At 39.8% G+C, this 19,109-nt stretch overlaps 1 protein-coding gene across 4 annotated transcripts in view; it reads left to right on the top strand.

Annotated features, from left to right (window-relative positions):
* Positions 1 to 19,109, top strand: part of BTBD9 (BTB domain containing 9) — a 366,504-nt gene that overhangs the window by 269,036 nt on the left and 78,359 nt on the right. The window lies entirely within an intron of this gene.

Below are 19,109 nucleotides of genomic sequence, written 5' to 3'. Positions count from 1 at the left end.
CTTTGCTCTAAATATCGAGAAGGGGAGGGATAGGGATAGGACAAAGCTACAAGGTGCTTGTTTGGATTCTCTAGTGGGGAGGTGTGCACCAAAATTAGACTAGTGGAGGGACTAGATGAGAGGCCTCTTCTTAGATATGGCTTACCTCCTTCTCAAGTCTCAGTTTGTATTGGTTAAGGACTTATAGGATACTGTCAAGACAGGCTATATAGAATCAAAAATCATTTTCAACTTTAATAAATGACTTTGCATAGGAATCAAACACTTCTGAATATGAGGCCTGCTTCTAAAAAATCTTTTTAATAATCTTTATGTCTGGTTTTTAATTGTCATTTTCTTTTAAGAAAAGAACTTTAACCGAATATTGCTTGATTTATAGGATCATATAATTTTAAAATGTGAGACTGGTGATATCCCCTAGAGCAGGGGTCCCCAACCCCCCAGGCTGTGGTCAGTGGCCTGTTGGAAACTAGGCCACACAGCAGGAGGTGAGCGACAGGGAGGGAGCGAAGCTTCATCAGTATTTGCAGCTGCTCCCCAGCGCTAGCATCACCGCCTCAGCTCCACCTCAGATCACCAGGTGCCATTAGATCCTCATAGGAGCACCGGTCTCTGGTGCCAAAAAGATTGGGGACCGCTGACCTGGAGGATGTACTTTTAGTTCAAGGGAGCCATCTGGGTCTTGAATAGGCTGCACTTTTTTTTTTTTTTTAGTGTTCTAAGAAGGTCTCTGAAAGATTAATGGTATTTATATTTATATTTTAGATTAGATATTTTACATTATATCTTAGCCTTCTGGGGCACATGGCCATCTTCCTACCATCATGCTCTACCACATTTGCTTTGTTGTTTCCTGTTCTCTAAATTTTAAAGTCAGTATGTATAAAGAGAGAAATAGCACACAAAAAAATAAGATAGTAAGATTCTAATAGGCAAATGTTTTTTGACATTTAGGCTAATAACCTTAGAAGTTATTGTTGCTTGCCCGTTCCTGGGGTACTCTGACAACTGGTGGTGGATTTCTTGGGGAATTCAGTCTGGGATTTCTTCATTTAAATTGTCAATCCCATTTCATAAAGGACTGCATGCAGACTGAATACCGTAAACAACAAATCATGGATAGAGAAGCCCTGAATTTATACTGCAGACAAGACAATTCACTTTGTGCTTCGGAAAGGGGAAGAGACAAGCCACAGTCAGTCTGAATAGCTCCTAGTACAAATAAACTTCCGTCATGTAGCGAACAACACCCCCTCCTTCCTTTTTCTCAGCTGCATGCATTAACTAAAGTATTCATAAGCCATCTATTTTATAAGCCATTCTAGAATTTTTGTCATAGATGGTATGAAACTTATCTGAATATGTCTCATTACACTCTATCCCTCTTCACTTTAAAAATCTAGGAAACAGTTGTCCTTCTCTTGTCAGTGGCACTCCTGTAGTCTCCACAATTTCTTGAAGATTACCAATCGTGTCTCTGAGATTACATCTGCAATTTCTTTCAGCAGGCTTGTGGTGTAACTCATCTGAGCCAGGAGACTTGAAATCATTTAAATTGACTTGATACTTTCTTTCTTTCACTTCACCTATTTGGGGCTTCAATTTTCTCTTTATTATGTTTGTTCTGCCATTTGTAATTTGAATACCAGTCTCTCGCCAGTGAAGGTGAAAGCAAACTGACAGCTTAGTAGCTCTGCCCACTCTCTTTTAATGTTCCCTGTATTCTCTCTGCTTACTTAGTACCTCATGCCCCCCAACATAAAAATGTTCCATGTACATTTCAAACCAATGTGTCAGAAATGGAATTCCATTAACCTCCCCTTCTGTTCAAGGTGCTTCACACCGTGATTCCCCCTCTTATTCAGTGGCACCACCCATCTATCCATCACCTGAGCAAAAAACATGTGAATCTTTCTAAATTTCTTCCTCATCTACCCCACTCAACGAGTCAGCCCTAAAGTGCTGTCAATACTGCTAGCTCCTACATGTCTCACAGATCCCCTGTTCCCCATCCTCACTGCCATCAGCATAACTATACCTTTGTAGTTTCTCTTACCTACCTGGTCTTCCAGACTTTCATCTAACCCTTCCTTCCCCTCCTGCAGCCATCTCCCACAGTGTTACCACAAGTTTGATTCCATCATGCCCCTTCCTAAGAGGATTCATGGCTACTCTTTGCCTTTAGGAAAAAGTTCAGATGAAGGCACTTGAGAATGATCTGACTTGCTTCTGTCTGTACAGCCTGTCTCCTGCTTCTCCACCCATTCTACACATGCTCTGCCTACCCAGCTCCTCGTAGTTCTGCACATGCCTGTCACCCCTCTCTTATCCCCATGTTGTCCACTCTTTGAACTTACTGTTCTCATTGCTCATATCTCTCACTACCTTCTTACCACCCCCTTTTTACCTGGCTCTTATTCTCCCTTCAGGACTCTATTCTTTCGGGAATGCTTCTGTAACCTACCATTATCTCCTGGGCTGATTTAGACATTCTTGTTCAGTGATACCATACATTCTGCATGCCATTCCTATCCGAGCATTTGTCATATTTGTATTGTAACTGTTTACTTGCTGCCTCCTCCCAGCTTCACCTGATTATAATAAAGCCTGTAGCAACTCAGAATAAGCATCCCTTGACAGATTAAATGTGCAGATGAGGTAGTCTGTCAAGATAGAAGGGTAAATTATCATGGGTATAGTAGGAAATCTGGAATTTTAGATCCATCAGGGACCTCATGAGGTCTTTGCCAAGGTGACAACTCAGAGACAAACAGGCTCTTATATGACAAGGCCGCCTTGGCCTCTAGCTTTATTCAGAGAATCAGAGATGCTGAATCTGACTCCAGAAAAAGATGTCATCAGGGCGTTAGGCAAGAGAGAACAGTGTCCATTTGGCTTTCTTTAAATGTGGAATGAAAATGATTCCCCCAAACAATTATTCTTTTCCTACTCAGAGGAGGGATGATGAGCATGAGCACAACCAAAGGCAGAAATGTGTGTTTCAGCACATTATGAAGCCTCCAACTTTCTTAAGCCCAGCTATTGTTTCTGCAGTGAGAAAATCCATGCAATTGAAGCCCTGTGTAACTGGCTGAGCGCTCAGAGAGACACGTATCTGTGAAATTCACATTATGTTGTCAGGAACTGCATTTGCCTCTTCTGTGACATTATTAAGAAGAAAGGGAGAAGGATTTCTTGACCACTGATGGCTGTGGATGATGCTGGATATCTTGGCAGGCCATGGTTAGCAGCAGCTGATGTGCCAGATAGATGTTTATTGATAGGAAAGTAGATCAGTGGCACCTCATCATGGGGATGGATAATTGACCGAAGACGGTTTGATTAGTCAGTCAGTGACATTTGACCTACAGCTTCTATTGCTTGTGATGACTGACTCGCTTTCCTAGTCACTGTACCCAGAGAAGCCCTGTGATTTTGAGTCAACGCCTGGAGGGAGAGTATCGCAGAGCCCAGTGACTAGCACTCGCCCCCCCGAAAGGTGGCCTGGCACTCTCAGAGACTCTTGGTGCACTGGCTTTAAAACTCCCATTTCTTTGTGGATGGCAACTACAAGGGCAAAGGTCTCAAACAGCAGTTATCTCAACCACTGCGTTCTTTATTCCTAAGAGAGGACATGATTGTTTTATGGGTAAAAATTCCGTTTCTTTGTCTGTTTTCATCCCCAGAAACCATTTCTTCCTTTCCTGAGAGTTAACCCTATAGCTGAGTAGGCACCGAACTTTCTTTAATGCTTGCACCTAACCACAGTCAGCAGGAACCTAATCTTGCTAGTATTCTAGTACCAGTTCCCTTGTGGTATCCTGGAGAAAATGACCTTGAAACATGATCTATGACCATCTCCACTTTCCCCTATATATTTTCTTTTTTATTCAACATTTATTGAGCCTTTTACTGTGTGCCAGGCAATGTTCTAAGCACTGGGGATACGGCATTGAATAAAGAAAACAGTCATCAAATATTGGTGCTCTCATGGAACTGATGTTCTTGTGGGGGAGGTAAACAGTAAACAAACACTATTTGTAATATGTCAGCTATTTCGAAGTGCTATGAGGCAGTCAGGAGGGAGGACTAGGGGATGGAGATAGTGTAATTTTAAATTTAGAGGAGTATTTGGGGACCTGAGAGATGAGCATCACAGACAGAGTGCCAGGGCCCTGAGAAGGGAGCAAGTCTGCCATGCTGCAGAAACAGCAAGGAGGCCATTGTGACTAGCGAGTAAGAGGCAAGTCCTGGAAGGTAACTTGGAGAGGTGACAGCCCTGAGGTTTTGTTGCTGTTTCTATATTTAGTCACCAGCTCCCAAAACCATCCCACAGACCAGCACAACCCCCATCCCAGCATTTCATTAACACGATTAGAAGAGAGTTTTCTTTGCTGCGAGGCAGGGCTGGGAAGGCCATCATGCATTTAGAGGCACCTTTCTTGCCCTTGACTTGCCTTTATCCAACAGGAAAAGAAACAGCAAGAGGCATCCTCGACCTTACAGTGTAACAGGAAACTTTCTCCCCATTGTTGGTGTTTGTCTTTCCTAAGAGCTAGAGCAGGCAGTATAACTGGGAAATAAAGGAGTTTGTCTTTGTTGTTGCTAGGTTTACCAATACAGCAGAAGATATTCATTTTATTTGAGAGAAAAAGAGAAATTGCCTGGACTGTGCCTTAAAAGTGGATAACTGAGTAATAATTATATCATTTTCATGCTATTTAAAAAACATTCAAATTTAAGTAACAGGAAACCTTCAGAGGTTTGACCACATAAAAAGGCCAGGGTAGAGTCATATTAACTAACCAAATCTACCTAATATCTTAGTTTAAAGTCCCACTGTCGCCTTAGTTTAAGACTTATTGTCTTTCACTTGCTAATCATGATATGCTTTTAAGTGTTTTCAGGTTAATATGAGAAATCACATACACTGTATGTTAAGTATGCCTATCACCCAGTCTTTTTCAACTAATAAATAACATCACTTTGTTGAAACCCTAATTATAAGATAGTCAATTAAATTAACAATTTTAACATTAGCTTGAGAATGATGCTTTTGTAATTGATGTGTACAATACTGTAAGTAAAATGCCCATAATGCTTTAACAAACCTAATTGTAAGTAAGTAGGCTGTCCAAAGATGAAACAGTGCAGATGGGTGCAGCTAAATAAACCCATAGTCGCTCTGGGTGTCGTGTGGACTAAGGAGTTAATGACACAAAAATATTTTGAGTTCCTCAGCTGGAAAATGTTAGATGCATATAATATGTTAGGACAAAATGGATTTAGCCCAAAGTATGTTCTCGATGGTTATTCATAATCTCTTTAGTTTGTGGAGGTTCTTTTTGCAGTAAGAAAAGCCAGTTCTACTATTTATAAAAGTTAATCTGACACAGAATGTCTGAACGACAAATCAGTATGTTTTGCAGTTATTCAATGTAAAATGAAGTAATAATAAGTTGATCTTTAAAAAAAATTTAGATTTGCCACTGTGGTCCTTATTCATTCCAGCATGTTTTTCTTTCCCTGTGAGCTGTCAAGTGCATGCCTGGTTCAGCTGCCCTTTCACTATTGTGTGGCTACTACTAACTCTAGGTGATCTATTCACCTTGTAAATTACTTACTGCTATTGTTCCTTCTTCTCACTGCTTACCACCCTGCAAACCATTGCTCATCCACTTCCCACCCAAACGCTAGGTACAGAAAAGAAAAAGAGGAATCAAATATCATTCCATTTTGTTTCCTATTTAATAGCTCCAGATGAAGGCTTAGTCGATAAGGGTGGGAGAGGAATCAAAGCTAAAGACCCAAATGATGTTTCGTAATTATTTAAGTATTTTCCACATCTGTGAGGTCCTCAGTCTCTCATAGGACCACAGATAATCTCCAGTTAAAGATAGTGATTTTGTAGGGTTGAGATGGACTTGGGTCTTTGCCATGATTTCCAAGTGCCTAATACAGTACTCTGTGCCATGAGTACTCAATAAACACTCATTGACTGAACTGACAACATAGTATGTTAGTGCAGCTAAAAGGAGTTCTATATATCAACTAAATTGGGCATCATATTTGCTCAGTGCATCTGATCTAAGTGTATGTGAGGAAACTGCTAAAGATTTGGCATCTCCAACAAATGACTGAGATTAAGCTCTGGAATTAGGCACTGACATTAGCACAGGTAAGGATGTTTGCCTCACACGTTCCATGGCACTTCCATTTCATTCTGTCTGAGTGCTGCACAGGCAAGCAATACATTTATTTACATTAAGACAGCCTCTTTTGCAACCTAGAAAGCTAGAAATTTCCTTTTTATAGTCTAAAGAATTCAACAAACATCAAAATATATGACTACTGTGGCTTGAATTAAGATTGCCTATAATTCTAGTCAAAATTGGAAAGATATTTTACAAAATTTGCTTCATCTCAGTCATGCTGAGTGTCGTCTGTCACAGCCTTGAACCAAGGAATTCTTCCTTGTCTTGCAGATCCATGATTTATTTACCAAGTGTTGTTTCTCTCTCAGCCTGTCTACATCGCAGTAAAGTGTTCTCTTATCACCCTCAGACCACAAAACTCTGGTTCCCAAAAAAATTGTTGAATAAAAAATTATATCTATGGTTCCCAGTAGACGCTGGAGTCTGAACTATGTGAATGCTTAGGGGACCAGAAATCCTGGAGCCTAGAAACAGATAGCAGAGTTTGGGAGCATGGTAAATATGCGTCTGCCGGTTTCATCTTAGAGGTATTTCAAGACCAGAAAGTATTGCTATGGCAACTAAATTGCATGTTAAAAATATGGGAGGGGCACTAGAATTCAGATGTTCTTTGGAAAAGCAGGAAAGGTTAAATGCCAAAGAAAAGTTGTGTGAGTGTGTGTGTGTGTGTGTGTGTGTGTTTGTGTTTGATGTACCTCACATGTCAGCCATTTATCACTCTTGAGTGATTAGAGCACTTGACAACTAGTCATCATAAAAGGTAGCTGGATACATGAAAAGAAAAATCCTTTTAGTTTCCAAAGATGAACCCATCAAGAAGACATTTTTACAGAGTCTATCAGCCCCGTTTGACCCATATTTCACGTACAAATGTATGTTTAGTAATTATACCCAGAATTGTTATTTAAGACCCCTCTCAAAAAATACTCATTTCACCAGTAGTGCTTTAAACAGTCATTTTCAAAACCAGAATCATTCACCTTGGAAGATCAAATGAATAGAATAGCATCAGCCTACTCCTTCTGTGCTTTTATTTTGGCAGATGTTTCACACACTGCTACCCTGGGACTGACCATACACGATCACAGAAATGTGTTCTCATGAGAGCTAAAAGAAGCATAGCCCTTTCAGCAATTTGAACGAAATTTCTATAAATTTATCACATTGCTCGGAAATACCTTTTGGGTATTAAGTGAATAAAGCTAATCTGAAAACCGATGAAGGGTCACAGTCATTTATAGCTAATCCTTGAATTAATCCAAAGCAGTAATCTACCTGTGAAAACCTTCAATTCCTCAGGTATCCTTAAATCAGAGGTTTTTCCCCCCAAGAGACCAATTTTGTCACCCTGTTAAGATGCTTTTGGTACACCTTGGCAGCACCTGATGTCAGTGTATCTCTCTTTCTCTCTCCCTTTTTTAGACTTAACCCTTTGTAAACTGGTAACCACAGGGACACTTGACCAAAACATCCTTGTATCTTTAGTTAAGGACAAGCAGAAGCACTGCGATTAAGAAAAACTCTTGCACCTCCCCTTCTTGCCTCTTAGATCTCCATCCACCTGCATTCTGCATCCTTCTTCTAGGAAAAACAATTATGATGGCAGGCTTTTTGGTGCCCCTCAGGGACTCCTTTCAGCAACTTTCTTGGATACTCAGGGGCTTAGGTCCAGCTGAGGAATCATTTTTTTTCTGCTGTGCTGCATCTTTCAACAATGTATCAGATTCAGTATAAGGGATTTTGGTTACTAGATAACTGCAGAGTATGCTTTTACTTCTCCATGGATTTTCTTTCCTTTCACCCCTAAGGTTTAACAGTTAGGATCCTCTTCCTTCCTTTTACCTTATGATGTCTGAAACCATGTCCCTCGATGATTATGATATTACCAGCCTGGCTACATCACATTATCCTTTTATTGTAACCGAATATCAGTCAAGACTATTTAGATTTTCTATACAGTTTAATGTTTTGAATTGGCTAATGGTTATTTTAGTTGCCAAGTCTTAAAGTAGCTCTGGAGCTTTAGCTGCTTCACTATCTTTGTGTAAAAAATAAAGAAACCAGGTTCCAGTCAAGATAGGGGTAGAATGTTATGTCAACTGTAATTGAAAATTTGATAAATAAATAAATAGATGCGAGATGAAAAGACCAAAGTTTAATTGAATTCCTTCTCTTTCTCTCCACCATGAACATGGCAATGCAACTGTTGCTAAAACTGTCTTGGAAGCTTCCAATTTGTTCCAAGATCCTCACAGCCTCCTATGGCCTTAAAAGGAAAATTAGAGAAGGCATCACACCTGGTCAACCCACCCTTGTTTCCTAAGGTATAAACTTTTGTTAAATGTTATGGCTCCAGGATTTCTAGTCCCTAAGCATTCACACAGTTCAGACTTCAGCGTCTACTAGGAACCACAGATATAATTTTTTATTCAACAGATTTTTGGGGAACCAGAATTCCCAGTTCTGAGGGTGATGAGAAGACTACTGCAATGCAGACAGGCTGAGAGAGAAACAACATTTAGTAAATAAATCATGGACCAGTAAGACAAGGAAAAAATACTTGTTCAAGGCTGTGACAAATGATACTCAGCATGACTGAGATGAAGCCAATTTTGTAAAATATCTTTCCAATTTTGCCTAGGATTGATCTCTCCCATACTCACTCTGTTTCATTGGCACAAGAATGTGTATTGGGTTGATTTTTCCTTAAATTGTAGAACCAAGAATACGTTTTGGGTGTTGAAGAAGGTACAGAGCAGGCCTCTACCTTGCTCTGGTTGAAGCTTTTTTCATGCATAACCACCTCAGGAACAAGGAGTCCTCTGTGTCCTATGCCTTTTGTATTGGAGTTTTGGGTCAAAAATTCTACTACTAGCAATAAAGTGTCCCTTTGCTTCTTTCTTGTTGTCACTTGCCTTGGTATACACTTACCTCAATCAAGAACCTTGTGGGAAGGGATTGTTGTGGTCAAGGATAATAGATCTTGTTCCAAAGTCCCTTAGGCATATACCATTTAATTGTCCCCTGATGTCTAATGCAAACCCTTGTCAGTACTTTTCTTGATATCTAACCTTCTGTATTCATTTCTTCCCTAAAGTTAAAAAAAATAATAAAGTATCTATAGTCAAGTACTGTCTTTATTAGGAGGTTCACAGTAGCCCTATTATAAACAGCTAAAGCATTATCTATAGAGGATTCTTTGAGAATTGGCAGTAACCAGATAAATAATATTTTGATCATAATAGCCTTTTTGGTAGAATAGGTAAATAAATGGCTGTGCCACTCTAGTGAGATTTTAACTGTATGTGTTAGACTCAGAAAAAAAGTAGAGATTAGTTGGAACTATTTGAGGAAAACATGTTAAATAAAGTCATCCACTTAAAATTGGTTTCATTAGAGATTCCAAATGAGTAGTTCTGATAAAACACCAAACACTATAAGGCTTTTATTGTTCTGTGGTCAGACTGCCTTGGTCAGCTATCTTGTAAGCTGCTTTTTATAATCACAGTAGACAGAGCTGAAGAGATAGCAAGGGGATAGATCCATACAAATCCATTTTCTCCTGGGGACCAATAAACAACTCAACACTGTCTTATCTAATTGGTATGGTTTAGTTTGTGGTGTCATTTTCCTCTATAACTGATATATTGTTATTTTACTACTGTCATATTAACTGCCTTATCAATGACTACATAACTTTTGTGTGTGGATTGTTTATTGACTTTAAAGGGCTCTATAAGTTTTCACCCTGCCCGACTAGTTTTATGCCCTTTAGTCAGGATCTGGAAGGTGGTGCTCAGTGACTGTCCTGTTTGCATGGCTTCAGTTTGAGAATACGACTTCTGGACACTTTATCAGTTCAGGGAATAGGGAATAATTTCCAGGTTTTCATTTTTAATTGAAGCTTTTGTTTTTTTGGTCCCATTTCTTTTCTTGTTCTTTTAGCCTTAGGAGAAATACCAGAAATTTGGGGTGAAAAGCAAGCCAAGAATTGTCAGTACAATTGATGGGATTAGGACTATAGCAGGATCAAAAAATTCCATGTGGAATTTACTACATGAAAATCTACTGAAACACTTTCCACAGAAGAGATTTTAGACATTTCCAGGCTAAGCTCAGCCTTAAACTATACCTTTATTTTCTGCCTTGGTGCCATAACTCTTTACTGCTCAATGAGAACGACTTTAGTTTTCTATCTATTCTTGACATTGGCAAACTTTTCCCATAAAGAGCCAGGTGGTAATTTTATACTTTGCATGCTAGTGGGCGTGTCTGTGTGTCAATAAAACTTGACTTACAAAAAGAGGCAGTTATTGACCACAGTTTACTACTGCTTAATCTGTTCAGCTCCTTTCCTCACTAACAGCTCTGGTCCAGGTAGGTGAAAGCGAAGAATTAGGGAAGTTGATTTGCCTTTCATGATTTCAAAAAGTGTAAATAATGATATGTATAAACCTATTATTAAAAGATAAATATTAATATCAGCATTTAGTTTGGGGGACAAGATAAACAGCACAACCCAGTGGTTTTTCCTGCAGTGTTTTGAGGGTGGGGGGGATGAGCCTTGGTGGCTTCCACAAGAGCGGATTAAGAGGAAGTCCAGCAGATGAAGCCTAAGTCCCAAACAGAGAAGTTCTATTTTTATCTGTTATGGAAATTGAGGTTCTTCTACAACAATGTTTATAAAGGGGTTCTGCTACTAAAGAATATATTTGGAAATGTTGGTTTATAGTTTGTTTGCAATAATTATAATACCTTTTCATGATGAATACTTTATAAGAGGTACCAAAGACCTTATCATGTATTATAGTTATCCTGTACTCTCAGAGGATTGTTTCCAGTATCCAGTGAGGATACCAAAATCTGTGGGTGCTTACATCCCTTATATAAGATGGTGTAGAACAATACATACAGTTGGCTTTCTACATTCGTGATTCCCAACACCAGATCGAAAATATGTACTGTTTTTGATCTATGTTGGGTGAACTCATGGATATGAAAGCTGCAGATATGGAGGGCCAGCTATATTTTGTAATTAAAAGAAAAAAATGATTTTGAAAAAAGGAATCACAAATCACCTATATTAAAATCTATCTCCCTCTCATCCCCTATCCACCATTCCCCATTTAACAGATTATAAATCTGAGAAGATAAAGTTGCAAGATAGAGGCAGAGTTGGGACTCTGGTCTCCCGTTGGATGCCACTGCTACTAGTTATACCATATTGCCTTGGAATGTCTTTGTGTCTATTAAAGGCTGGAGGAGAGTCAGTGGAGCCCTTCATGGTTAAGGGGCTAAGGAGATAACTTGATCCATAATGTCACTGAAGCCATACTATTTTCTTCTTCCTGGCTCATTTTCTTTCTTCCTTTGAGCTGCTGGGAGCCCCCGAGCTCTTGAATGTGTTCCAAGTTATTAGGGAACAAACTGCCTACAGCTGAAACAGTTCCAGCACCCACTTCCTAGAGGTTACTCCAAGATGTCTCCCATTCCCCAACACCTAAACACTGATTTAAGTCTCTGAAGAATATTAGTTACAACAGTCTCATATGTGACTCAGGCTGCCTTAGCCAGGTCCCCTTCTGTCCCTCAGCATGAATCTCAATGTTGATTCTTAAGGATTTAATGTCAAGAGTGGGAAGATCCTGAGAAATCTGTGATCTTACTACCTTGGACATGATTCCTCCCTGGCTTGTGAGAATTCTTAATCTTTTCAGTCTATATCTTTCTGAATGTGAGTCACGGCAGTGATGTAGAGGCGTGTATGTGTGTGTGTGCATGTGTAGACATGCACACGCAGTGGGTCTCTGCAAGGTACCAGGACTGTGTTCTCAAGATGCCTGTGTGGGTCCTATCAGACAAAATAAGAAGTAAAAAGGGGTCCAGCAGATAGGGTTCTGGGGCACAGGAAAGATAAATGTTTGTTCTTGATGAGGAAGAATAAGCTAGATGAACAAAAGAAACAGTTTAATTCACAGAGTACAATATTCTAATGAAGCCACATGCTGTGCTTGAATCAAAGTGGCAAGGGCCAGCCAGCAGCAAGGCCTTAGACGGATATGGGTGATTTATTCATCTCTGCTTCCTTCACTCAGATTTTCTTCTTTCAGCCATCCCAATATTCATCACTGGAAAGCCCAGTTTCTGTACAGGAGTTTACCCTGGTAGCTTGCCTAGAATACATTTTGAAGGATTAGTGTACCTAGCATAGAGAGACTGGCCCTTGTGCCCAGTGTACTCTAGTGAATATTCATGTCGGCACCTGGGAAGGTTATTTCTAAAAAGGCAGCTCGTGCAGAATACATTCTAAAGAAGGAGTGTTTTTCTCTTGTCTACTGATCCTTCAACCAAACAACTGTGGGAGGGAGGGGAAGCTCTTTTGCAATTTTGGTGAGTATTTATGAGACAGAAACTGTATCCTCACATCTTCAGTAGTGGGGAGAACCACAACCCCTCCCCACTCCGAGCCTTTGCCTGAGTCTCCCACTCTGGGGAAAATAGTGTATATAGATGATTCCAGAAAAAAATGACAACTATCCATTTAGCCTTTGGTCCTGTAACCCACACCAGTTTAATTTAATTACAGCTGTTTAGCAGTTAGAAAAGTTAGTTGTTAATGTTCAGCTGAAAATGTTTGAATTAAAACTTATGATCCCAGCTTTGAAGACCTGGATCAAGAAAACTGTACTGAGTGGCCAGTGATCAAAAGTATTCCGTTGAAAAACATAATTAGCCATTTTTCCCTCTAGCCATTACCAAAAATTACATTAAATTTTGCTTTTTCTCTTGCTTCTTAACATTCTTCAAAAGATTTATCACAGTTACTTTTTAAAGTGATTAATTATCTTTTGTTTATAAGTGCTTATAGTTAGGATTCTCACTTTTTCATATTGGTGTAGAAGATGTTACTATTATTATTCTGATTAATCTTCTCTTTATTTTAATGGTACATCATGTACCACACAGAAGATTGTGATTTGTCAGACATCTCAGATTTTAAATAGAATAATCTACTTATGCTGAGTGTTTATATTTTATAGCACTTGCAACTTTTATAGTTTTATTTTTCTGTTTTAGAGGGTAGCTGTTTTCATGTGAAAGCCTTTGCAGAAGAATTCTGTGAAAGAAATTCATTAAAGAAGGGAGTTAAAGGGAGGATATTTAGACCAAGTAAGTATGAGAGAAAGAGAGAGTGCACAGGCAAGCATTTCATTGTAAGGGTCCTAATAGAGTAAATTTGAGTTTTGAGAATCTGGCAGAAGTAAGGCAATAACTAAGTAGAGAGAGGATTAGAGGAGAAATGAGCAACAGCTAGCCCACGTGGTACAGCTGAAGGGAGATGAGGGCCTGAATTGGATGGGCAAGTGTTTTAAAATCATTTTCAGCAAGAGCCCAGGACTTTGTAGATTGTGTCCTGTGGAGAAAAGAATATGATTCAAAGCTGGAGCAAAGGTTGAAACCCAGATCTGATTTAGGTGAAAAGGTCAGACTGATAAGAAAGAGAGAGAGATGTAGGAAAATAGTACTGGCTGTGTTAAGAGAGACCAGAGAAGAGATTTGGTGAGAACAAAAATAAAGAGATGACATGACTGAATTGGAAGTTTTGCCTTGTAGTTCATCCCTGCTGGAATGTTCTCTTGCCTGTAATATTCAGAATTGAGCCTTCCCACCTTGTTTCGCCTTTCCATTCTCTCCCTTTATCACCAGGTTGAGAGAATACAAAGATCTGCCTATAGCTAAATTGTGAGTTCTCCTACAGACACAGATTCCTATGAAAACTTGACCCAAAGGAATAGAAAGGAGCTGTTGAGCTTATTAAATTTCTCTTTAGCTCTGCTTCTGGATGCTTTGTAGGCTCTGTGCATGTGGGCGCATATTAGCATGTGATCAGAGGCGGTCAGAAGAATAAGCTCAAGAGATGAAAGAGCAGTCAGAAATTATCTCTTAAATGAGACCCTCCAAAATGGTGTGGGGATGGAGGACTGGCTGGGGGCTGTTTTTGGATAGAAATATATTCAGTCTGTAGAGCATTAAAAGATGCTATACCGGGATGAGTTACCTGGGTTTTGTGAGAAGGGTGATTTATCTGTAATTCCCTCTCCACTTTCCATCATCCTCTCCTGTCCTGCTCCCCATGTCTCCTTCAGTTCAACTCAGTAGGGCTTATGATGTGTTGGGGACCATGGGGAATATGAAGACCATAGCCATGCATAGTTCCTGCACTCTAGAAGCATGGTCAGGGTGGTTCCTTCTGACTAGACTTGGTCCTGAAAGCTGAAGGGAAGGGACATTGAATAATGTTTTGCAGGGAACCTAAAGCCCGGTGATACTTTACTCCCCTCCCTGTTGGATAAAGGCTCACACTGGGGCCATTTTAGTCCCATAAATGTAGGAGTCACGTAAATGTAAATAAAGATCCAAGGAGTAATATCCCTAACACTCAGCTGGTAGATTAGTGAGCTCTGAGCTCTTTAACATTCCTGTCCCTTCTTCTCATCCTCCTGATAATTTCATAGATTTGGGGACAAGGAACAGAAAAACTCACATAAATGCATATTGCCTACAACTGTTAACAGAAGAAACTGATTCGGGCCTTTTTAAATTACAACATTAATAGCCTTCCCAGCAAATGAAACTGAAAGTGAGCTGAACTTGATACCTAGGGAGCTGAGCCCTGTAGTCCGGGCAGGACCTCTCCATTTTTACCTCTTGCGCATCTTTTCCAATCCTGCTGGTGAGCCAAATCGGGCCAATCTCGCTGATTGTGTATCTCCGTCATGATGAGGAAGCTGCTGAGATCAAGGAAGATGGCCTTGCTGTGGAGAGGGAAATTGATGATGCCAAATTTAAACACAGGGAATGATCTGTAAAAGCTGCATAACTGCTTAGTTTGTCACTGCCGAAAAGGTCTGTAACATAATGAGACTTCACCTTTTAAAATATAACAAGACCGTTTGAAATGGTTCCCAACATGTTTGATGCCAGTATCTTGCTTAAGAAAGGGGCTGCATTGGAAAGAGTCACCTTGAAAAACAGAAGAAAACCGCTTTTCTTCTTAAGGGCTATTTGGCCTGGACAAAATGTTCTCATAGATCCACATGAAAGCATAAAATAAAAGAATTTTCATCAAATTTGACTGTGTAGTTTGAAATCTAGATCATAAGCGTAAGCCAAAACTTATTTTTTAGTGAAGGATTTGACAAGTGATTGAATAATCTGTAAAAGATTGCTTGGGCAGTGTTTAGTCCCTGTAACAAAATTAACCAAGTAACTTAGAAAAATAGATTTGCATGGAAAGCAGTAAATGTGCTGATTATAAATTGTTTTTTTTTTCCCCCTAAATGTGATAATGTATGCATAAACATTTTGAAACCAGTGAGGTCTGTGTGAATGTGAGGTGGGATTATGATTAGTTGTTCACTGTTTAGTCCACATTCAGTACTTATTGAATATTGCAGCCGTAGCCGTACTATTTGGTAGTACGCTGTTACCTTTTATGTTATCACTTAAAACTTGAAATTAAAACCTTACACCCAGCGAGGCATGAAGTGATGGTCTCAATTAGCTGTTTAAAGTTGAAAGTTTTGTATTGTCGCAAACTTTTGGAAAGTTTTCTCCTATCTAGTCATCCATATAGCCATATCCTACAATAGACATATTCTCCGTCAGCATTTCTCTACTTCATATAATTTACTTGGATTATACTGTATTGAATATAAGATTTGATGGAGAGAAAGCCCCTCCTTTCATTTCCTCTTTTTTTCAATAAGCCAGCTACACCGTGGAGGCCAAGTGTGTATGTACTTTGCCGTCTTCTCACTTTTTGTCATCATGGGGCTTTAGGGACCAAATACAGAAGCTACATAAGCCAGACAGCCAAGAGTTTGCACTTGTCTTTTCCCTCACCATTTGCAAAAGCATATTGTTTACCAGTGCCATTATTCTTTCCTCTCTTAGAGAAATCACCATCTCTGTCCAAGATAGGAGAGATTAAATTATATCAGTGTGTAGACCCTCTGATGTCCTCTGACTTACGTCATTTCCCAGAGTCCTAGTCCATCTGGCGAGAAGCCTGTATTTCTTTCCTCCTACCATTGGAAGAAGGCTGGTGTTCTCTTTGCCCTGAAGGGTTGTGGCCCATTCAGAGGCAGGGTCCCCATGGCGACAGATCTTTGAGAGTTCTCATGTCTGGAATATGCAGGGCAGCCATCTGGTCCACCTCACACATTTTTGATAAAGTCTTGTTACTTGGTTCCAGTCTCCTGCTGAGAATCTCATTTTGGGCTTGCAATCTTCCAGCAGCTATTCTCAGCTTGACCTTACTTCCCACCTGAAGAGGAAGCTACATAATCGAACCCTGTGACAGTGACCAATGAGGGTCCATCTTTGGGAAAATCTCAGTTTCTCACCAGTAAAGTTGTTCCTCTGAAGCTGTATCAATTCCTTCCAGCAGTTGTTATGGGCTCCCTCTGCCTCTAAATAGCAGAGACTAGAAAACAGCCCCTAACATGTTTGTCTTTCCACTCCTCATTCAAAAGAGTAAGAACTGGACTCTGCTGAATAAATTGAAAGCACTGAAATTTCCTTTTGTGGCCACAGCTTCTTACCTTTCTCCCTTGCCTTCTTGTCTGTTGTATCTGTTCTTTTGCTTCATGACCTCCAAGTGCTCTCTATTCTGAAAGTTAGTCTGTTCCTCTGACCCCAGTAACTTCCTCAGCAGCCTAGAACCAGTAAATTCCTCTTGCTGGCCCTTCATTTGTCACTGTCCATCCTGCTGTCTTCTCTCATGCTCTCTCAGTGCTACTGCTGAAGAGAGTTGTAAACTATGCTTCTCAAGGGCCCCTCCCTGCAGCTCAGCTGGCCCCACAAAACCTATTCCAAAGCCCATTTTGCCTTTCCCTCCCACACTACAGTCCTCCCACTCTCAGTTCTACAAAGAACCTCTTTTCATACTTGAATAAAAAGATCACCATCCACATATATACAATAGAATATTACTGAGCCATAAGAAGAGATGAAATACTGCCATTTGCAACAACATGGATGGACCTTGAGATAGTCATGCTAAGCGACATAAGCCAGACAGAAAAAGTTGAAAATCACATAATATCACTTATACGTGGGATATAAACCTAAAAGCAACAAATAAGCAGGACAAACAGAGACTCATGGACATGGACTATAGTCTAATGGTTACCCAAAGATTATAGACTAGTGGTTACTAGTGGGGTGGGGGATGAGTGAGGAGATAGACAAGGTAAAGGGGGTCAAATACAGGGTTTAGGGGGAGGGTGAAGTGGGTAAAGGGGATCAAATATATGGTAGCTGATGGAAACTGAACTTTGGGTGGTAAACACACAATAGAATATACAGATGTCAAATGATAATGTACACCTGAAAATTATATAATAGTATTAACCAATGTTACCCCAATAAACTTAATTAAAAATAAAAAAAAAAATCACCATCCAGAATGAGCTTCCTCACCTTTTCTTCCCCTTACTGTCTCTTTTGTCCTATAGTCATTACAGCATCCTCATCATCCTCATCATTTGAACATCGACTCTTTGTTAAGTGCCTTTTCTGTCTCATGCACTCTGCTAGAAGCTTATCTTAGGCCTTTTGGGTCTCAAGCAGCAGAAACCAGGTAAAGATGGCTTAAGCCATAAATGATGACTTTATTATAGTGATTGGGAGATTTCTCACGGAACACTAGGACAGAAACTCTGGCGGCCTTCATTGGGACTAAAATCAGATATTAGAATCCTGCCAGGAGCCCAGACAACCTTCCCTGGGCCACGCCATCTGTCTTCTTTGCTTCTCACTACAGACGATTTCCTTTGCTTCTTTTGTGCCTCTAATGAAAGAGAATCACCCAGGAATGCCTGCATTTTCATCATCTCATTTTAAATGAACAGGGCCAGTTAAGCTAGAATCTCACAATTCTAAATTTTTTAGAAGAAATCTGATTGGGCCACCATGGGCTGTGTTTCTTCCTAGAATGCAGTCATATCTACAAACCAAGCTCAGGATACGCCCCCCACCCCCACCCCCCACACACATACCCCATGTTTACCTCAAGGTTGGACCAGAAACATTCTCAAAGAGAGGAGTTAGTATGTAATGGACAAAGATGCCAAAAAACAACCTTTACTACATATGCTGTTGCAGAGAATTATAAAATGTTAAAACTCAAAGAGCCCTTAGAAACCATCAAATCTAGTCCTTTAATTTCACAAGGGATGAAACTGAAGTACACATAAGTTAAGCCTAATGTCATATAGTCAGTACTCAGTAAATACTTGAATTGTCGAATTGTTTATTTCCAAGAATTTAATTTCTGAAGATCTTTAATGAAGAGAGATTAGAAATGGATTTGGTGAACAACTATTCTTATATTACTAATATCTTGGCAGTTAATCTTCTCTTATTTATCTGTTTTCACCCAAATGAGAAAAGTACAATAGCAGCAGTTGTGGCCCCAGGCCCTTCCAGTGGTGTCTCCCACAAACAGAGGACAATTAGAAACTGGCAAAACACACTTGCTCCTGATCTAGTAGACACACCAATTCAGTGGAGAAGCTGTTGATCTCAACTGTTAAACCTTAGCCATTGTGCACAGTCTTGGCACAGAATTAATCCCCTAAGAAAGAGATGGAAAAAAATGCCATTCAGCACAACATAGTTTGTCATCGCATGCATAATGCAGACCCTCCAATTAGAATGCTACAATTTGGAAACTTTCTTCACAGACTGATGAGAGAGCAATTATTTTAAAGAAGGGAAAGCTCAGTCCACTGGGTTTGCCTCAAGTCACTTATGACTCAAGCCGCAAAGACAAGTTTTGAAAACATATTCGCTATTGAATTTTGTATCAAAACACCAGCAAGGAGA

Source organism: Pteropus vampyrus, unplaced genomic scaffold (assembly GCF_000151845.1).
Source record: "Pteropus vampyrus isolate Shadow unplaced genomic scaffold, Pvam_2.0 Scaffold18, whole genome shotgun sequence".
Classification (NCBI taxonomy): domain Eukaryota; kingdom Metazoa; phylum Chordata; class Mammalia; order Chiroptera; family Pteropodidae; genus Pteropus; species Pteropus vampyrus.
The sequence above is the reverse complement of the archived record's forward strand: the minus strand, read 5'-3'. Positions and strand labels throughout refer to the sequence as shown.